This window comes from Myotis davidii, unplaced genomic scaffold (genome assembly GCF_000327345.1).
Source record: "Myotis davidii unplaced genomic scaffold, ASM32734v1 scaffold681, whole genome shotgun sequence".
Lineage (NCBI taxonomy): Eukaryota > Metazoa > Chordata > Mammalia > Chiroptera > Vespertilionidae > Myotis > Myotis davidii.
In genome coordinates this window covers 197,376-203,596 of record NW_006291551.1, presented here as the reverse complement: position 1 = coordinate 203,596, position 6,221 = coordinate 197,376, and positions in this window count along the sequence as shown.

Sequence of the window (6,221 nt, the reverse complement as noted above, 5' to 3'; positions counted from 1 at the left end):
GACTGCAAATGGGCACAGGCCGGGCTGAGCAACCCCCCTGAGTGCACAAATTTTTGTGCACCAGGCCTCTAGTCTATATATATATATATGCCTAAGTGACTGTCTGACGGTTCGACCATTCAACCATTCAACCATTCAACTGGTAGCTATGACGTGCACTGACCACCAGGGGCAGATGCACAACACACAGGCATAGAAACAAGGAACAAACTGATGTATCTCAGAGAGAAGTGGGGAGGGGAGAGGGTGGGAAGAGATTAACCAAAGATTTTATATGCATACTAGAGGCCTGGTGCATGGATTCGTGCACTGCTGGGATCCCTTGGCCTGGCCTGCGGGGATAGGGCTGAAACTGGCAGTCCAACATCCCCTGAGGGGTCCTGGATTGTGAGAGGGTTCAGGCCAGGCCGAGGGACCCCACCAGTGCATGAATCCATGTGCTGGGACTCTAGTAAATCCATAATCTAGTATGTAAAATGTTTCTCTAAGTTATGTGAGCCACTCTAGAAAACTAACTGGACAAAAAAGGGCATTGTTGGAACCTCCAATTTATAGCCAGTAGATCATAAGCACAATCTGGATTGCAATTGGCATCCGAAGGGAGAGCAGTCTTGTAGGATTGAGCCCTTAACCTGAGGAATCTGATGCTAACTTTGGGTAGATAGTGTCAGAACTGTTGAATTGTAGGATACAATTGGTGCTGAAGAATTACTTGGTGTTGGGGTAAAAAAAACCACATGCTAGAATTGGGTGCAGAATCTCACCCCATATTTTAGCTTTATTGAGATCTTTACTTCTTCCAGTTACTGTCTAGTGTATTTTATTACATCTTGCAGAACCTCCTTAAGCATTTGTTACAGGGTATATCTAATGGAAATGAACTCCCTTAGCTTTTTTTTTTTAAATCTAAGAATGTCTTAATTTCTCACTTTTGAAAGACAATTACTGGATATAGACTTCTTGGTTGACATGTTTGTCTTTTAGCACTATGAATCTATCAGCTCATTGCCTTCTGTCTTCCCAAGTTTCTTTTGAGAAATTTCCTGATAATATTATTGCGGAGCTCTTATATGTGATGAGTCACTTCTCTCTTGGTGCTTTTAAGATTCTTTTTTCCTTTGGTTTTTGAAAGTTTGATTATAATGTGCTGCCATGTCTCTTTGAGTTCATCTTACTCGGAGTTTGCTGAGCTTCTTAGATGTTTATATTTATACTAGAGGCCCAGTGCATGAAACTCGTGAATGGATAGTGTCCCTAGGCCTGACTGGCAATTAGGACCAATCAGTGGGGAAACTGGTGTGGTGATTGGGGGAGGGGGGGAGGGAGCTGCTAGCACCCGCCTTGGCTGGCCTGGGGCTTGTGGGCTGGGGGATGCTCGTGAATTGAGCATCTGCCCCCTGGTGATCAGTGTGTGTCATAGTGACTGGTCATTCCGCCAGTTGTTCTGCTGTTTGGTCGATTTGTATATTAGGCTTTTATTATACAGGATCTTTCATTAAATTTGGTAACTTTTCAGCCATTAGTTCTTTAAATATTCTCTGTACCTCTTTCTGTCTTTTCCTTCTAGCACTCCCTCAATGTATATTTTAGTCTGCTTGAGGGTGTTCCATAGGTCCCTTAAGCTCTGTTCACTTTCAATCCTTCTTTCTGTTCCTCAGACTCAATAATGTCCATTGTCCTACCTTAAAGTTCACTGATTCTTCTGTCTGCTCAAATCTGTCATTAAATCCCTCTAGTGAATTTTTTTGTTTTAGCCATTATACATTTTAGTTCCAGAATTTCTTTTGGGTTTCATTTAGGGTTTTATATTTTTACTAGAGGCCCGGTGCATGAATTCATGCATGGGTGGGATCCCTCAGGGTGGCCTGTGGGGTTCGGGCCAAAACCCACAGTCCAATGCTGCCTGTAGCTCCTACCTGCTGCTCCTGCTCATCCTGGACCACTGTGCCTGCCAAGGACTTGCACCAATCAGTCCTGATCAGGAGAGGCTTGCACTGCTGCAGCAGCACTCACCACCCATGAGCCCTGTGTCTGGTGCCCTCCTGAGGGGAGTGGCCTGCAGGATTGGGCGGAAACCAGCTCTCTGACATCCCCCGAGGTGTCCTGGATTGTGAGAGGGTGCAGGCTAGGCCAAGGCACCCCACCAGTGCATGATCGGGGCTGGGGAAGGACCACAGGAGGACTCCAGGGCATGTCCAGTCCCATCTCACCCAGTCCTGATTGGCCAGACCCCAGCAGCAAGCTAACCTCCCAGTCAGAGTGTCTGCCCCCTGGTGGTCAGTGCACGTCATAGCGAGCAGTTGAGCAGCCTTAACATATCATTAGCATATTACACTTTGATTGGTTGAACAGTTGACTCATCACCTGACAACCGGACACTTAGCATATTAGGCTTTTATTATATAGGATTGACACATTTTGTTCACGCATCATTTTGTTGACTTTCTTCACATATACTTTAAGTTGTTTGTGCATCTTTCGGTTGTTTTACAGTCTTTGCCTATTAGATATGCTACCACCTAATTTTCAGGGACAATTTCTATTGCTTTATTTTTTTCTTCAAATGTGTTGTGTTTTCCTGTTTCTTTGTATGACTTGTGAATGTTTTTGTTGAAAACTGGACACTTGAATATAAAATGTGGTAACTCAGGAAATCAGATTTTTTCCCATCCTCAAGGTTTGCTATTTTTTGTTATTGTTTTGTTTACTGCTTTTTTTATTGTTGTAGGCTGTCTCTGTGCCAAGGAGCAGCCTGGTGTGTAAATTTAAGGTCTTCTGGGGTCTTTTCTGAGCCTGCACATTACCCTGGGTGTTCATTGTCACATTATAATTTTCTCTGTATATAGAGTGTTTTTTAATGCGTTAGTGTTTACTATCCAACTCCTAAAAATAAGGGGTGGAGAGGAAAAGTAAAGGTGGGGGGAAAAGAGCATCAGCCCTTTAAATCTCCTCAAAGTCATTTCGGCTGGCTAACAACATGGGGGAAGGTGCAATGTCATTGACTGCCTGCCGTTTGGTCTGCAACTCCTTGATCAGAAGCAGCAATCAGTGATCATAGCACAGAACCTTAATATTTGGAGTACAAGATGTTTTTGCCCATCCTGGTCCTGGAGGGTGTGTGCAAGCTGCTCCAGGAATACATTCACAGCTGCATGCCATAGGGCTGGGTTTGGGGGATGAGTAGCTGCTACTGTGCAAAGAGCCAAAGCTGACTGAAATTAACCAAAATTTACCACCCAAGCCTTGTCCTGGAAGTTGTCAGCCTTCAATAAACCCCAGAGTACTTTAGTAGATGCCCTATCTATTTCATTTCTAAGAGATTACCATGATAAATTAATGAATGCCAAAGACCTCTATTTTTAATACTCTTTTGACTTCACTAGCAGTAACCATGCCCACCATATCTTGGGCATATAAGTGCCACCACATCCCTACCACCCCTGGATCTTGTATACCTATTGCACTTAGAGATCTCAGTTAAATGGTGGACAATTCCACTAGAATTTCTGATCTACAAAAAAGAGCCACCACAAAGCTCTTCAAGGATGCTGAATTTATTTCTGATAGCTACATGATAGTTAATAATAGTGACTATCTATTAGATAGTAGATCTTAGGTGTTCTCACCACAGGGAAAAACACCTGCATCCCCTTGACCCTCCCAGGGTATGTGGATAAGCAATCTTAAATGACAAAGGTACTTGGTGTTCCAATATTCCTCAGCCTGTGTTTTTTTCTTCAGCTTTATTGAGGTATAATTGACAAATAAAATCTATGTATATAAAAACCCAGTAACCAGAATGGCAGAATGACCAGAACAACTGGTGGCTATGACACGCACTGTGGCAGCCAACCAGCCAGATCGCCACCCCTCCTACCCCACACCAGCCCAGCCCCAATCAGCCCCAACACCCTGACCGGGGGTGGGGCCAGCCAATCAACCGCCCCCATCCCCTCCCCCCCAGCCCAACCCAATGGGTCCCCATCAGGGAGGGCCGGCTGGACCCCACTGGTGCACAAATTCATGCACCAGGCCTCTATTATGTATATAATTAAGGTATACAACACGGTGTTTTGGTATATGCATACATTGTGAAATGATTACCAATGATTACCAAGTCAAGCTAATAACACTGCCATCACCTCACACAGTTATCCTTTTTCTTCCCTGTGGTGAGAACACCTAAGATCTACTCTCTTAGCAAATTTCAGTATTACTATAATATATACAGTATTATTAACCATAGTCACTGTGCTGTACATTAGAGCTTCAGAACTTATTTATCTTATATAACTGAAACTTTGTGCCCTTTGACCAATATCCCTCCATTTTTCCCATCCACCCCCAATTCCCTGGCAACCACCACCTATCTACTCTCTGCTTTATGAGTTTGACATTTTTAGATTCCACTTACGAGTGCTATCATGCAGTATTTGTCTTCCTGTGCCTGGCTTACTTTATTTAGCATGGTGTCCCCCAGGTTCCAAGTCTTTAGAGAGCTTCTTCTATAGCAGGGGTCAGCATATGACCACCCACAGCTGTTTTTGTTTGGCCTGCAGTCTAAAAATGGTTTTTACATTTTTAAATGAAGTAAAATCAAAAGAAGAATAATATTTGTGACATGTAAAAATTTGTCATGAAATTCAAATTTTAATGTTTGTAAACTTTTATTGGAATGCAGCCATGCTCATTCATTTATAAATTGTCTGGCTGCTTTTCTGCTACAATGAGCGAGTTGAATAATTTTAAATGGCACTGGCCTGTAAAACCTAACACATTTAATATCTAGCTGCCGCATGCTCTACAATACACCAAGAACTTCTGACATTTCAACCTAGTAACAGTCGCCTTTGGGTCCACATATCAGTCAACCACACAAACTGTCAAAGCTTTTCTTAGCCCCTGAAGCTCAAACATTGAATCCAGAATCTCTGCTTAGTGACGCAATATCAATAAATTTGGCTTGATCTAACTTTATATTCTTTTACCTAATTCCACACTTTTTACATCTATTTCCACACATATTTTCCAGTTTTATGTTGATATAAATAGGCAAACAGAAATGGCACTTGTTGTGATGTTACATTGCACCTCTGTGTGGGTCACATTTTGTACCTCCTCCTTTGGATTCTGTTTAGACTGGGGCCTAATTATAGGTCTTAGAAGCAAGAAGGGATGATGGGAACAGGTCCTGGGAAGTGTCTGCAGGGCCTTGCTAGGCAGCTACCTCAGGGAAGGCTATTACATTTCTTTAGGCAAGAGGAAATCAACCTCTTCAACCAGGGTTGCAGTTTGCTTCTGTGATCAAAGAAGATTCAGAAGAATTGAGGGGTTTTAGGTCCAGGCTTATTAGAATCTTCTCATATGTCCCAGTCCCAACTTTCAGGATCCCGTTCCTTTCCAAGCAATGCCACAACTTTAAAAAGAGACCTGTGAGGCTGGAAGTTCGATTTGTGCTGTAATCCAGTCGCCCACAGGATTGGACTTTGAGTTTGCTTTGCAGAACTGTCACCCATGTGACCATGGGAAAGCAGTTTCCTTCAGAGCAGTCACGGAAGTTTTCAAGTCCCTCAATGCATATCCTGAGCTGGAAATTTAAAGCTCTGAGCTCACCATTTTATTTCCCTAAGTTTTCACCACAGTTAGAAGCAACCAACCAACCCCATTACACTCTTTATTTTCACTTAATTGTTCTATGGAAGCAAATACTTGGCCACTCAGAGCTTTGCCTTCAATAGGAACCTGATACAGGAAACTACTGGTAATGATCTGAATAACTGTTTCCCCACTTCAGGCCATGAACTATCTGTCCCCTTTACTACTGGAAAGTGGGTCATTAATGACTTTAAATACAGTTAGATCAGGGGACCAATTTAAAAAACAAACCAGAACTCATCCTTAAGATTCTATTCTTCTGGAATCCAAAGGCAACAAAATCTCAGACATATGCCGAAGCAATTTCTTCACTGATACAGCTCCTAGGACACTTGAAACTAAAGAGAAAATGAACAAATGGGACTACATCAAAATAAAAAGCTTCTGCACAGCAAAAGAAACCATCAACAAAACAACGAGAAAACCCACTGTGCGGGAAAACATATTTGCCAATGTCATATCTGATAAGGGCCTAATCTCCAAAATTTATAGGGAACTCACACAACTTACCAAAGGGAAGATAAACAATCCAATCAAAAAATGGGCAAAGGACCTAAATAGACACC